The following is a 16,530-nucleotide window of genomic DNA, read 5'->3' on the forward strand; positions in this document are numbered from 1 at the left end:
ACTAAGCATCACCACACTAATGTACACTGTTTATTTGATGAATTTAACATATTAGGGAAAAGAACCATGTCTGTACAGGAGGTCCAATATGTTAATGTCTAAAATTGTGCACTAAAATTTGCAGAACATTGCCAAATATAAGTTTGTTCTAGGATTTGTAAACTTATTTTTACTTAGAAAATTAACAAAAAATATAATTAGACCAGGGGTGCCCAAACCTTTGCTTGTATCGTCACAATCGAAACAAATATATTACAATCAACACACATTTTCTCTGTTTGGTATTGACATATTTGTTTTGGTATTGACATTCAGTTGTCAATTCATGACGACAGGCTATGTGGCTAAACGCAGAGGACTCCAATATTTGAAAAAAATTGTTTATGTGCAATAAAATCAAACTGACATTGAGAAGATGAAATAAGTGACAAATAAAACAGTCCTCAAAAAAGAGCAAAATATGGCTCAAAGTCATTTTTATTGCTGGTTTTCTGTGATGTTTCCGTACTGAGACAAACTAGGACAAAAGTCTGAAATTAGGAAAATTCTAAAAAAATACATAGATGTCAAAGTATGATCCGTGAATTTGTCAGTTCTAATTATTGTGCAACAGAAAGGTGAAAGAATTTTAAAAGGAGAAAGATCTATCTATCTATCTATCTATCTATCTATCTATCTACCTATCTGTGTGTGTGTGTGTGTGTGTGTTTATATATATAACATATAAAATATATAAAACATGGTATGCAAAAGTTTGAACACCCCTGGTCAAATTACATAGAAAAGAACACAGATAAATTTGGCAATTTTATGCAAATTTAAGTGCTCAGTTTCTATTTATTTGAGTTTAACACAAAAAATAAATCATAAACTATAATATGTGCTGTAACTTTTGCACAGGCCATATTTTATATGTTATTTTTCCCCCAATATGTTCAATTCTGTACTGTATAAACAACAGACCAAAATCTTGTATCTCCATGAAAATTTGCTGCTCTTTACTTTCTGTAAACACTTCATGACCAACAGTCCATCATAAAGCCATGCTATGCATGCATGTGTATATACGTCGGCATGTACGTAGTCAAAAACGCGGCATATATGTACTCACATAGGCTGCAGCATCATTCTGTAACAGTACTATCAGCACAGTATCTACTTCCATCAAAATGTCTTATTACAAGCTATTCTTAACCAGACACTAAATTTAATGACCGAAATGGACAGACCAGGTCCCAGAAGTGCTGGACTGGGCCCTTCAGAGCCTTCCAATTTTCTCTGACCTTGCTAAAGCTTATGTAAATTTCATCCTAAAAAAGATCAATTTCATCTACAATGCCCCGACCTAAACTACATTTGATGCGCTTAAGTCACCCAGATATATTAAAAATGTCAGCAGGATTGTTGCAGCATGTCCCCTGCACTGCAAACCGATAGCCCGCTGCTTCCCCTTATGCTTAATACCAATTTAATTACATATGTGACAACTGAATGGCAGCATGAACTTTTTAAGGTAATTTGGTGACCCAATGTCATTGGGCACGCTACATCAACCACCGCGCCTTTTACGGCCACTTCTAAATTATTTTTCTTATTGATTACCAGACATTGTGTTTCTATTTCACAGTTGAATTATTGTTGTCTCACGGTGGCACTTTTTCTTTGGCTCGGGCTCCAGTTCATTATTTCTGTCATTTCTTGGTAATTTCGAGTTGGCTGTTTAAAACTTGGAGCCCCCTTATTAAGTTTTGGCTATGGCGGATAAGAGGCAGTAAGTGCGGCGAGATAAACTAATCATCTTAAACCCCTAATTATTAGTATCTTAGTGTGACAGGCTGGGTTTTGCCAGCCAGCCGAGCTGAGCTTCAAATGAGAAAAAGCACATCTGAGGAAATGGTAATAATTTTAAGTCATCTGGATCTGGCTTGGGGTGGCAGAATTCATTAGAGCAGATTAGCTGAGTGTGTACAAAGTAAATGAGATATCTAATAGCCAACTCGGAGGTCCGTGGACTCCTCATTTCGCTGGGGACACGATGAACTGCGTCGCCGGCCGATTGTGCGTGGGCCGACTTTTCCCATCAGCCTTGGTCATGTGTCCGGCCTCTTGTTGTTCCCGGTCTTTTAACAACCCTTGACCTTTGCCCCTGGCGTGCACATGCTCCACACGCAGCCAGCTCTGAGGCGGGCCGACGCCCAGATCAGATTATTCAGCGTTAGTCCGACGGGGGCGGCCGGCTGAATTGTTTTCGAGGGAGACGCGAAGGAAGCTAATTATGAGTGTAAGGAGAAGGTTGGGGGAAAGAATAATAAGATTACAAAGAATAATTTGCAGATATAATTACACCAAAATTGGGTACACACAATCGTCAAATACATGTATTGCTTGACCTGGGTGAGCGAGTGAAATAAATCCTCCTTCTATAGCCTTTGTTAATTTGTTTTTATCATCTCCAAGTGGTGTTTGTGCAGGCAGCGCAATTTGCATGTGTAATTCCACTGTGCAAATTGACAACAAGTAGATAATTCTGGGGGAAATAGGCTAGTCGCAATGCCCCAGCTATCTTCCAGAGCCTATTCATTTTGAGGAACTGCTGAGGCATGAAACTCATACATCAACTATTTCCTGACAACGCTCAGACTTATTGTCCCCTAAAATGTCATTACAGCCATTATTTATGGAGCTAATTCATTTATTAAACCATATTTACTCTGACAGAATGTCACATTGTAGCCTGTCGTCCGGAGCCGGCGTCTTTAATGATGATTTTAAGCTGATTTTTTTTCTTCGACGCTCTTTAAGCTAAGGGAAACAAAGGCTTAAATGGCTTTGGATTAACCTTGGGCTGCAGCTACATACAGGCAAGGCTGTTAATGGGTCGCTAATGTTGAATACATACTGGAAATGAGTTAACAATTCAACCCCTAGCGTCATACAGTGCTGTTAATGAGTTGTGAAATTTCAATACATACTGGAACACAAGCATCTGAGAGTGCTGCTAACCCTCATTACATGCTGTGCGTTAGCAGTTGAACCAATAGCATCCCCTGGAATAATACAGTGTCATTAATGGCAAAGTTGGTACATTTAAATACATACTGGAAGAGTGTTAGCAGTTGAATGAACCACAAACGTTGATAGTGAGTTGTGAAATTTTAATACATACTGGATACGTGTTAGCAAGTGGAGCACTATCACCAGCCATACACTCCATATATTATTACACAATGTGCTTAGCACTGCTAACCCTCAACACATACTAAAAAGCGTTAGCAGTTGAACCATTTGCATCCCCTGGAATAACATCCCCTGTTGTTAGTGAGTGAGTTGCTAACATTGAATACATACTGGAAATGTTTTAGCATTTGAACCACCCCTCGAATAAAATAGTGTCAATGGAAGCATTGATAACCCTTTGTATGTACTGGAAGAGTGTTAGCAATTGAACCACTAATACAGTGCTGTTAATGGGTGAGATGGTACAATTCAATACATACTGGAACAGAAGCATCCATCAGAATAATCACAGGAGCACTACTAACCCATACATATGGGAAATGTGTTAGCTATTGATCCACTAGCATCTCTTAGAATAATGCAGTGTTGTAAATGAGTTATTGTACAATACATACTGGAGGAGTGTTAACAAGTAGAACAAGTATCTGCTGGAATTATACACTGGATGTGCTACTAACCCTCAATACATACTGGAGGTGTGCTAGCAAACGAATTACTACCATCCCCTGTATTAATGGGTGAGTTGCTAACATTTCAATACATACTATGATAGCAATATTAATAATTATTGCATCCCCTGGAATAACACGCTGTTGTTACTGAGTAAATTGCCAACATTTAATACATACTGGAAATGTGTTAGCCTTTGAAGCACTACAATTCCCTGGAATAAAACAGTGTTAAGGGAAGCGCTGCTAACCCTTAGTATGTACTGGAAGAGTGTTAGCAGTTGAACCACTAATACGGAGTTGTTAATGGATGAGTCGGTACATTTCAATACATACTGGAACAGTGTTAGCAAGTGGAGCACAAGCGTCCATTGGAATGATACATTTTTGTTCACAGGAGTACTACTAGCCCATATATATGGACATGTGTTAGCAATTGATCCACTAGCATCTCTTAGAATAATGTAGTGTTGTAAATGAGTTCATATGCAATACATACTGGATGTGTGCTAGTAAACGAACCACTACCATCCCCTGAAATAATACGGTGTTGTTAATGGGTGAGTTGGTAACATTGAAGATATGCTGAAAATGTGTTAGCAATTGAGCCGCTACCATGCCCTGGAATTAATAACTGTCGTTAATGGGCGAGTTGTAAAATTTCAATACATACTGTGTTAACAAGTGGAACACAAGCATCTGCTGGAATAATACAGGGTTTTTTAAACAGGAGTGCTACCAGCCCTCAATATATACTGGAAATGTGTTGGCAATTAAACCACTAGCACCCCTGATATGATATGTATTGTTAATGGGTGAGTTGCCGAGTTTCAATACACTGAAGCGTGTTAGCCATTGAGCTACTGGCCTAAACTGGAATAATACAGTGTTGTTAATGGGTTGCTGAGTTTCAATACATTGAAGAGTGTTAGCCATTGAGCTACTGGCCTAAACTGGAGTGCTACTAAATCTCACTACTTACTGGAAGTGTGTTAGTAACTGAACCACTAGCATCCACTAGAATTGTACACGTTTGCTGCTAGCTATAGCCCCATACTTATGTAGCTAAAAAGAAGAATGGATAGGAAATCTGATGTGTAAATGAAGTGGACTGCTTCTGAGGGAACATCTACTTATTCCTTCTTGTATTTATGTGTGTCCAGCTGGTGAAGGCCATGCCTTTTGCCCAGGAACAGCTGAAAGTCTCCGCAGCACCTTCTCATTCTCCAGCTAGCGTATTCCTCTGGCGTTAGAGAGCTGTGGATCTGTCGGTGGAGCGCAGCACTGAACGTGACAGTGTGGCTAATTTGTAATTGTGCGAGAGGAGGCATCTCATGGGGGGTCATACATTTTAATGGTACATGTTCTTGCTGGATAATTCCATCACGGCATTTTCAAGTTTTTATTCAGCGGACTCACCTGTCAGCCAGGACTACTTATCATGGCAGTAATGTTGAGCAGTTTTTGAGCTATTATACGTTAATGGTTTGCCAGCTTGACGATTTAATTCATACATGCTGTTTGAAGTCAACTAGCGGCGTTATTAGGATAAGTAGGCGAGTGTTCGAAGTTGAGGTTACAGGCAAACTAGCACTGACAGATTCACTGAAAGAGAGACACTGAGGATGATCTTGAGGGCAAATACAAGTCAACACAATATATTCCATGATGACACCAGGCATTTATTCATGCCAGTCCATCTGATATCTGTCTTATTCTATGTTCTGAAGATATTTTTAACCCTTTAAACTCACATTTCAATCTTTCTAAGTAACATAAATTACATATTAGCAGCATAGTTCTTACTGAATAATTCATACTGGTTACAGTGTAGTCTTAAAGTGCTTGTATCCCACATATTTCTTATACTTTATTTTTTCCCTGAGGGTTACTTATGACAATTGTGTAGGTTTACATACCAAATCGAGAATTCATGTTTACATTTTTACATCATGTTTACATTTTCCAACCTCCCTTTATTCCTTCTGTTAGTCTTCCTTTAAGACTGATATATGTCAGTGAGCTCTGTTCTCATTGGTTGTCCTTTGTTATTGTGCCTTTAAGACTGATATATGTCAGTGAGCTCTGATCTGATTGGTCGTCCTTCATTAGTCTTCCTTTAAGACTGATATATGTCAGTGAGCTCTGATCTGATTGGTCGTCCTTTCTTACTGTGCCTTTAAGACTGATATATGTCAGTGAGCTCTGTTCTGATTGGTTGTCCTTTGTTATTGTGCCTTTAAGACTGATATATGTCAGTGAGCTCTGTTCTGATTGGTCGTCCTTCGTTATTGTGCCTTTAAGACTGATATATGTCAGTGAGCTCTATTCTGATTGGTCGTCCTTTGTTACTCTGCCTTTAAGACTGACAAATGTCAATGAACTCTGATCTGATTGGTCGTCCTTTGTTACTCTGCCTTTAAGACTCATATATGTCAGTGAGCTCTGTTCTCATTGGTTGTCCTTCGTTATTGTGCCTTTAAGACTGATATATGTCAATGAACTCTGATCTGATTGGTGTCCTTGTTACTGCCTTTAAGACTGATATATGTCAATGAACTCTGATCTGATTGGTTGTCCTTTGTTACTCTGCCTTTAAGACTCATATATGTCAGTGAGCTCTGTTCTGATTGGTTGTCCTTTGTTATTGTGCCTTTAAGACTGATATATGTCAATGAGCTCTGATCTGATTGGTCGTCCTTTCTTACCGTGCCTTTAAGACTGATATATGTCAGTGAGCTCTGATCTGATTGGTCGTCCTTTCTTACTGTGCCTTTAAGACTGATATATGTCAGTGAGCTCTGATCTGATTGGTTGCCCTGTATTGTGCCTCATTCAAAAATTAGTTCACTTCTAATAACTTTACTATGAATGGGCAGCCCTAAACTGCTGTGAGCTGAATAGACAGATACATATGCAAATGTGTTGGTCTTTGTGACATCACAAAAACAACAAATTCATTACAGCTGTATTTGCAGCTTAGTTGCCATATATGGACTATATGTACTTTATGGACTGGTCAGTTTTAATGGTATGTTTACATACTACATTAAACTTTATTTAATTCACAAAAAAAGAATTAAAAAATCTTAAAGCCCTTTGAGATTAATAAGCGAATAATAAGCCTAAAGTGTAAGAAGTTCATGGTGTCATAATAAAATCTGTCGTCTTTTTTTACAGCACTTATACTTTCATGTAAAGAGGGAATCTAGCCGTGTATTTCCAAAATGGAACAAAAATCCCTGTTCGAGTCGAAAGCAAACAATGCCAAGAATGATGAGGAGAGAGCGAGCAAGAGGGAGAGAGAGAGAGAGAGAGAGGAGGTAAATTTGAGACACTCCATTGAACAGCAATAAGCTTTGTAGGCTTAGCAAGCATAAACACATTAAACAGATGAGATTCATCAGCACTCTAGTGTCAAATCCACAGTGCCCATGGGCAAATCTCAACAACAGCTCATGCCAGACGCGCAGCAGCCCGTACCGCACAAATCTGCCGCACGCTCGCGCAAAACACCGCTTTGTTTTTCAGCCATCATTATGCACACGCATCTCATATGGCACTTACCTTTTTGGAGAACGAGTGTCACGTCGAACATCTAAACGTCTTTACGTGGCTTCGCCATTCTATTTGTCGCATATCTTCCAGGCCTGATAAGTCCATGTGTAGGAAATCCTTCCTCCACCCACAGAGGGAAATCCACACATATAGAACAACAGTGACTGAATTCTGTGCACTGTACATCTCTCAGTGTAAGCTTTCCATCCTTAACTCTGAAAGGAAAAGGTTTCAGTGTAAGTGTTCAGTTAAAGCCATGATGGTTTAGGTTTAGCTGACAAGTGCAGTATTTTACATTACAAACACACTGTAGGCCGATAACTGAGCGAACAGTCACAACACTGGACTTTCACCAAAACGGAACATTCACAGTGTTGATACAGTGGAAAAAGTGGTGCACTCAACTTAAATGATTCAAATGTGTCCATCATTTCTACATACTATCAGTATTATGCACCATCAAGCCACTTTGTTAGACAGTCCTACCTCATATTTCCCCTCACTGGTCACTTTATTAGAGACATCCACCCTCTAGCTCCACTACATGTCCACGCCCTGTTTATATTAATGTTTCAACCTTTTTAGTCTTCATTTCTGCCTGCAATACAGGGAAGCGTTGATATAAACAGTGTGTAGTAATTTATTTTCCTCTTTTTTAGTGTTCTGTGTTCTGCACCTGCCCCCAACTGTAGTGGTAGGTGCCCTAATGTCCTTTGGATTCTGTACAGTTTTTAGTAATTTTTTAATTATTTCAAGCTGCTGGTTACACTGCATCAAAAGTGGACGTACAAGGTAGGTGTTTCTAATAAAGTGGCCAGTGAGTGGGCGTGCAAGGTGTGTGTTTCTAACAAAGTCGCCAGTGAGTGGACATACAAGGTAGGTGTTTTCAATAAAGTGGCCAGTGAGTGGACATACAAGATAGGTGTTTCCAATAAACTGGCCAGTGAGTGGATATACACGATAGGTGTTTCCAATAAAGTGGCCAGTGAGTGGATGTACAAGCTGGCTGTTTCTAATAAAGTGGCCAGTGAGTGGACATACAAGGTGGATGTTTCTAGTAAAGTGGTCAGTGAGTGGACGTACAAGATAAGTGCTTCTATATGTTTTCTGCAAGGCACTTAAACTGTCATTTTAAAAAGTCATTGAGGACAGAGTCTATTTATACAGTGCATATACAGTATATAGTATTATAGCACAGCTTGTGTGGCCCTTGTGCTTTGCTATCATTCATGTGTAAGTGGTCTAATCGCGGAGAACCACAGCGGGATCACATTCTGATAAAATCATACATTTAAATTGAAACATTTATTCCCTTTTTGGAACGCGGGCCTTCCACAATTATCTGTTTTCTGTTTCTTTATGTGAATCGTGTTCATTTCGCCCGTCGGAAACCCTCTCGTAGATTAGTGTGAAATTTTTAGCTCGGGCCTGAATCTCTTCCACGCTCCGATCAGACGGGAGCAGATTTAATCGGAGCGAAGAAAGGCGCTATGGCCGCTGGAGAGGGGCTGCCCAGATGAAACTCCACTTACATGCCTGATTTTAAACCAGGTGATAGGAGGTAGGCATTCTTTTAGTTTTTTTTTCCTCTCTTTCTTCACACAGTTTTCTTTCCCTTCATATGAAAAATTTTAAATATTAATTCCAACAGCCCCCCTAACACTTTTCCTTCATGGCTCGAAAATCAAAATATGAACAGGAGGGAGATATGTATCATTAAAGATGAAAGAGAATCACAAATTGAATTGGCCTCCGAGACTTGTTAGTATATATTGTGGCGATTTTTCGCGCCAACCGTTCCAAGACTTTAAAAGGAGTTTAAAAGAAAAAAGAGGGAGAAAAAAAATGAATTAATTCTGAGCTGCTCGTGCTATCGCTTTCACAGGGAGGACGTTTCGCGTTTTTTTCCGCCGCTAATTTGTGTGCATGGCCCTGTAATCATTCCATTACCTTCTCTGACATAAAATAATGCCTTTGAATAATGGGAAATATTACCTGATGAATTCATTTAGGAGATAAGATCGGGGGTAAGAGGCTTAAATGCCATCTTAAATTACATGCAGGCGCTAGCAAAACTTTCAACTTGTCTCATTTGCATGAAGCTAGCGCTGGGTTCTCCTCCCGCCCCGCACGCTCCCTCTAATTGACGAAATAATCGTAATGTGCCATAAACTGCGCAATTAGAAGGCGTTCACACCCACCTCTACCAAAAAAATAAATAAACAAATATATCACAAAATTCACTAACCTCTTCTATGACTGTCCTGAAACATTGCTCAGTTACTCGTCTTCACTTTATCTTATTTCACTTTGGCTATAATTGGCTCAGACTCTTTGCTCCAGTAATCCAGAGCTCCATTATACTGTGTGAGATGGAAGCAAACCTTTAATAAAATAACTAGCCAGTGATCAGTGGAGGTGGAATGGAGATGGCCTTTAAAACACAGCTCATATATATATATATATATATATATATATATATATATATATATATATATATAGGCCTCAATGTATGTTAAATGGGAATTCAAATTCTTAATGTCTTCACAGTGGTGGTGATAGGAACCAGGTGTCGTGAGATCTACTAACACATTTAGCCATTTTATTTACTCTTCAAAATGGCCAGTAAACTGGTCTGAGCTTTTATGTGTAATGTTGATGATCAGAAAATAGTAGAAAATCTGAAAAAAAAATATATATATATATTTTTGCCTCACAGCACCATGCATATACCTCACCATGATTGGATCTTAAAAATTCTCAAAACTATCATAAAACAACATTTCAGGCATTAGGCAGTGTATTCATAACCGTTTCATGTAATAACTTTCTGTGATGTAGCTTGTAGAGACATTAAACTTTTAAACAGACGTCTGGTTCCTATCACCACCACTGTGAACAACTGTGACTAACCTAGAATAGCGCTTTTCACATCTCAGTCCTCTCTGACTGATTACTTACGTCTAAATGGATTAATTTAGCAGAAATAAAAAAAAATCATGATTTTTTTTCTTTAATAATCATATCACCCCACCCCATGTTAAAGGGAAATCCTACCGTTTAAAGATATCACAGTGGTGGTGATAGGAACCAGGGGTCATTACACAAATACAACACAAATATAGCCATTTTATTTACCATCTAAAACCACCAGTGAACCTACACATGTCTTCTTTTTATAAGTTGTTATATGTAATGTGGTAAAATAGTGCTACATCTGAAAAAAATTCTTTTGGGACTATTTTGCCTGATCTGTTTTTTCTAGTATTTACTGCATTACATTTTTCAATATATTAAGTAGAATTATTTAATTTTCTTTGCTGAGTTTTTCTGCTTGTGTTTTGTTGGTTGATTCTGCCGTCATGCACTCAGTTGTGTAGACTATTTCTTTGGACCTCCCACTGCTTTGATTGCCTTTTCAGGTCAGTGTGCAATTGCCTTTGTTGGCGGATAAAATGGCAAACACTTTTAACTCGGTTCGCATTTTCCATGTGGTCAAAACAGAGTGACTTTTGAAAAAAGGTGAAATGAGTGGACTCCAGTAATGGGCTCTTGTTCATTAACATGTTTTAATTAGATTCAACGGCCAATCCAATAATTAGTGTCAGGAAACAGAAATGAATTGGCTAATGGGCTGCTTTGCGTGCGTTTTATCTGCATTGCTTCTGATGAACAACAGGAGCTAAAACGCTTCCACTGCTGTTCTGCTGTTAGTTACCCAAAGACGGTGTAATTCATTCCTAATCTGGCCAAATTTAGGAGTCCACGTTTGCTGGCATTGTTTAGCTTCAGCTTCTGCCGTCAGTACTTCTCAACCAGCCAAGTTTCTCAAGCTCAGTAGATGGTCTGATGTTAGTTTGTGGAGGGCACTGTTTGGGGGGGGAAGAGGGGCTAACTAATAACAGTGATAATAATCTGATCATAATCAGATTTCTGTAGTTATCTGATTATTCAAATGGTCATGTAAACAGCACACTCCAATTTCTTAGATCAGATTAAGGTCTAGAAATCTGATTAAGTAATCAGATGAAGAGAGCTGGGTTTTAGCTCAGTAATCAGATTTCTGAGTGCGTGTAAACTCTTACTCTGATTTCTTTCAGATTCTCACTCTGCGCATGTGCGAAAACAGACGGCAGCACCGGACAATAAGTGAGCAGCGTTACTGTGAGATGGCAGCAAAACACTTCTGGAGCGATGCTGAAACCAAACACGTGCTTGAGGAAATGAAAGATTTAAATATTCTTCATCCTCTAGATGATATATGTTCATATTTTCAGATGAATTGGCATGATGTTTTTTTTTGTTAAGCCACGGCATGAAGTCTGAGGTTTACGTTACGTTTACGTCACGTCTTCTTCTGTACATTTCTATTGGCTGGTTGCAAAGAAATCTGATCACTGCCTGACTCATGAGGACCTGGAGTTTTCGCATTACCTGATTACTCAAGTGCAGGTAAATGTGTTGATCGGATTACTGACGAAATCTAATTTTCTGCAGTCATCAGATTATTGAATAAACGCACTCAATGACTACTACAAGCTATGCACTTCTTAACTGAATAATTGTGGCTATTTATCGTGTATGATTGGATTCTTATTGGGGTTCTAATAAGTAACGGATTACATTACAGACAACCTTCTGAACACTGTGGATCCAGGGGTCTGTCTCACGACAGCTTAAAGCTTAGTTTTAACTTTAAACTTGGACAAAGTGCTGCTTTGTGTTTTGTTATAAATGCTTTACTTTCTACATATGTAGGTAATATGATTTCTTTTTCCTTATTTGACCACTCCTCCTCATGTCACACAAATGGCTGTTCATCATAAATATCATGCTTTCATATGAATGATGATTAATCACAGCCTGAGTATCTAAACCTGGATTAACAGAGAAGGTTGTTAAATACTGAGTTAAATGTGTCTGTGTTTTGTAAAGCTGAAAGTCTGTCTAAGCTGAACCTTCATGATTAGACAGACTTCAGATCGACTTCTTCTTCTTGTCAAACTACAAGACGAAACAAATAGCATAACATTAGTACCACAAAAATAGCCTTATCTTTAGGCCATTTCTTCTTTTTTATTATTCTTGCTCCAGATGAGGACATTCTCTTTTTTAAAACATATTTTTTCCCCCTCACTCATGCATCATAGACAACATAATGGTACAGTAGTACCCCAGAAGTTGTTAGCAGGCCCGCTGCTGGCTGCAGGGCCCTAAGCAGCTGCTTATTTCGCTTACTAGGTAGAGCCGGCACTGACTTTAACTATATTTATATGTGATCACAGTCAATGAAATTTAATCATATGTAAAGGCCCAGTCTCACTTGCATTTACCAGCCCTTTGGAAAAGGTCCAGAGCCCACCCCAAGTCAAGTTACAGAATGTTCTTTCATGCATTGTGTGTAATTACACATTTTCACTAGAGACGTCTCCATTATATACATAGTGTGGCTTTAAAATAAACAAGATAATCTTAGACTTACAGTGTTTTGTAAGACAAGTAGTCTTGTCGGAGGAAAAAATCTGCCTTGAGATAATTTCACTTGCTAAGTGCAACGCGATGAAAGCCCAGTTAGCTCTGAAACCATTTAGGCCCGCATTGTTTCCTATAGAAAATGACTGAACAACAACATGCATCATGATTCACGCTATGAGATCTGATGATTTTAAGTCCCATTAATAAAATACTCATTCATCTCTGCTCAATTAAATTTATTACTCTGGCAGCAAATTAATCATTTCACTTTTTTTTAATGCCATAAAAGATTCAGCGGCTAATTGAACATGTCTGCTGCGAAATAAGCCAGGTAAGCTCTACATCATAGTTCAGAAAGCAGGGAGAAAAAGGGACTCCCAAATTGTGGAAAATCTCATGCCTAGAGAGAGAGAGAGAAAGAGAGAGAGAGAGAGAGAGAGAGAGAGAGATGCCTTCCTCATTACACTGCTGTCATTTACTCTTCATCCCTCGTCCTCTTTAGTGGCATTAAGACGGGATGTAAATTTGACAGTTAACGCTGTTAGAAAATGGCTAGTTCAAGAAGGGCAGGAATTAGAGATGGGCATTAGGCTCTGATAAGCTCCTTTCCTCCGCTGCGGCGGCTGCTTAACATTCATGGGAAAGTCATCATCAAACAACGTTATCGCGGCTCTGTTGACGGCTGAGGAACATCATCACTATGATAATTTTTTTTATAGCTGTGAGCCAAAAAAGCCCTCTTTTATTTCAGCGGTGTGTTAATGAGATAGGGCCTTGTTGGTATGGGCAATGCAAACTTGCCACTCTCCACCATTTGTTTGAGTCCCTTCTGCCTCCAACGCTAACGCCCCCCTCCTTCATTCCCTCGCTCTCTCCCTCTCTCTCCTTCCCTCTTTCATGTTGCAGGGCAGAGTATTTTATATGCTGAAATGGGTTAGCTTCAGTGGAGGCTCCTGAAGGAGCACCTTTATGTCCGTCTTCCGCACGGTGCGTAAACACACACGGCGATATCACCTTTCAGCCGAAATCGCTCTTCCGTCAATCATACTCTGTGGTGTCACTCCAACCTGGTGGTCTTTACATCTTTAGTTCCGCTATTGAGTGGTCATTTAAGCTACGTCTACATCATGGGGCGCCAAAACTTTCGTCATGGGGAGCCAAAGTGTAATATTTGTGGAGAGATGAGGGCCAAAAAGACAAAACAGCTTATATGTTGTAAATAGGGATGCACAATAATATTGGATTTATATCGGCATCAGGAGATATTTCATTTAAAAATATATTGTGTAGATTTGGCCAATATTTCAAACTCAATATTTCAAATTTGATGGCATATTTATTATACTCCACAAGAGCAGAATGTTTAGATGACGCTAAAATCTCTGCATTTGATTCATTTTAATGATTTATAATCCTAATAAATGAATAATAATAAATAAATGTTATATTTCTCTGTAATGCTAGTCCAGGTGGAGTATACAGTCTACAACAGCCCATTACATTTCCCATTGCAGTAGCACTAAATGTGGCCAGTATGCTGAAGAAAGTCACAACAAACCTGCAGTGAGAATGGCAGTGGCAGCAAATGATTCAGAATTATGTGGCCTGACATGCCAAGCTAATCATCTGAGCTATTTTTATTTCCTTCCTGAAGCTGAAACCATTTTAGGTGAAACCATATAGAAGACACTCATGGCTCAATGTAAAGACTATTATACAGACTTGTAGCCAAACTTTATCTGGGTTTCTGCATTTGATAATAAACATTTTAATTGATATCTAACAATAAATAACACAGAATGTTAGGATCAGTTAGCTAACTGAGTTAGCTTTTCTGCTGCTTGGTTTAGCTTAGCTGCTGAGAGTTAGCTTGATAAGTAAGTAGACTAAATGGGACTGGGGGTGTAAAGATAAATATAAATGCACTAGTATAATTCCTCTTTATGGTTTCGATGAAGTTTGCTGAAAGATCTCAATGAGCCATCATCAGCATCTAAAATTGCTCTGACTAGCTCTTGTGTTAGCTTTAGCACTGAGCTATTCCAAAGGGGCAGTTTTCTTAGCTTAAACCTCTTTCTTTTCAGACATCGCTTTATCGTCCAGCTGCTGAAAGATTCCCTGGTTTGATTAATGCAAATGTGGTGTCCAGAATCTTAAAACCCTTTTTTGCTAAAAAAGATATTGTTCTCATTCATGTATGTCGCTCTGAGCATGTTAAGCAAGTTTATTTTTTAATAATAGCACATTTTCAGAGGTACTCCACAGTTTTCTTTGTGATACTGACGTTTTTTGCCTGTTAGCACAAGTGCTACGGATGTTACCAGGTAGCCTGTACTGAAAATTTGATGAAAATAGTGACAATAACTAAAAGCGGCAGGACTTCAGCAATGGAACAAGCAGTCAACATGGAAAATGTGTACATGTGACAGAGACGTGTTCACATTAGACATATGGGTCACTTACAGACACTAATATGAATCATCAATACATAAAGATCAGCATTGAAGGTTTGTAATTGAAGGTTTATAATGAGAAATCAGCTTTAGATTGGCCTCAGGTTGTTGTAAGATATGTCAAAACGCTGTATTGTTAATGTTTGCTTAGTGGATGGCTGGTGCCTGGACCCCTTTTCTAATTTTTCCTTACATTTTAATTTAGCTCACGGTTCTGAAAGCGGTTCGGGCTGCCCGCTAATCACGTCAGATCGCTTTAACCCACTTACCCAGGCAGTCTGAGGGAAAAGCAGGCCACTCTGAGCGGCTACTGGCCCATAGTTCCTTAGATCCAGACAGACAGACAGAAGCAGCCAGCACACAATGAGGCCTTGTCTGGAGTGGGGTACATGTGCTGCCGACTGCAGATACCAAAATCAGATTTAGGATTTATTACTTAGCTTTTGTTTGCCCAGTGGTTTGGGAGGGATTTAGGCACTCCAGATCTTCCTGAAATCTCTGTCAGGGGAGACTACAATGCATGTAGAATTTCCAGAGGCTTTAATGAGTTTTTAAACTTCGCAAAACTGCTCGGCTTTTTGTGGCTAAACGTCTGATTAGCTTGGAGAGAAAGAGAGAGAGAGGAAGGGAAGAGTTTCCGGAAGGATCCGGAGTCATTTTGTTGGGGCCATAGTACAGGGGTGCTGATAAAACTCTAGCACTTTTGACACTGACAAGCATAATACTGAGATTTGACTGCTGTGACACAGGATTTGAGCGACGTGGAAAACAACATCAAAGACTTAAGGCTGAGGATCAAATTCAGAGAGGTGAGTTTAGCTAAAAGTATCTCCTTCAGTGGCCAGAGCAGCACATACTTTACAGCGAATTTAATCCTCATGAGTCGCAAGTAGTGATGTTTGGTCATTGGAACAATGACATCACATTCTCCTCGTGGCTAAAAAGCCCATATAAAGTAAGCTAACATGCCATGTTCCACCTCCTTAGCCTCAGTCCTGGCCAAAGCATCTCAAAGCGGAAAATGGCTAAGCTGTGCAAGGGCGTAAGCTCGCACAACAATATGCCACAATGGCGGACCAAATCTACCCCCCAACAGACACAATTTATGTGAGCTGGCCTCCGTTCTGAAGCCACCCATGTCAACTGCAGCCACAAAGGAAAAGCGGACACTAGTTTAAGGAATAAAGCAGTGCTGTATAGTGGGTGATGCGTGATATAGCATTCATCTTAATCCTCGAGAATACAGCAAATATCAGGCGCATATTTTACTGATTGCTTAATGCATGCTTTATTCTAATGTTGTCAGTTTGTATTCAGCGCCGTGCCCAAATTAGGATCTCCGGGAATCTAAGCTTCTT

Source organism: Colossoma macropomum, unplaced genomic scaffold (genome assembly GCF_904425465.1).
Source record: "Colossoma macropomum unplaced genomic scaffold, Colossoma_macropomum, whole genome shotgun sequence".
NCBI classification, from domain to species: domain Eukaryota; kingdom Metazoa; phylum Chordata; class Actinopteri; order Characiformes; family Serrasalmidae; genus Colossoma; species Colossoma macropomum.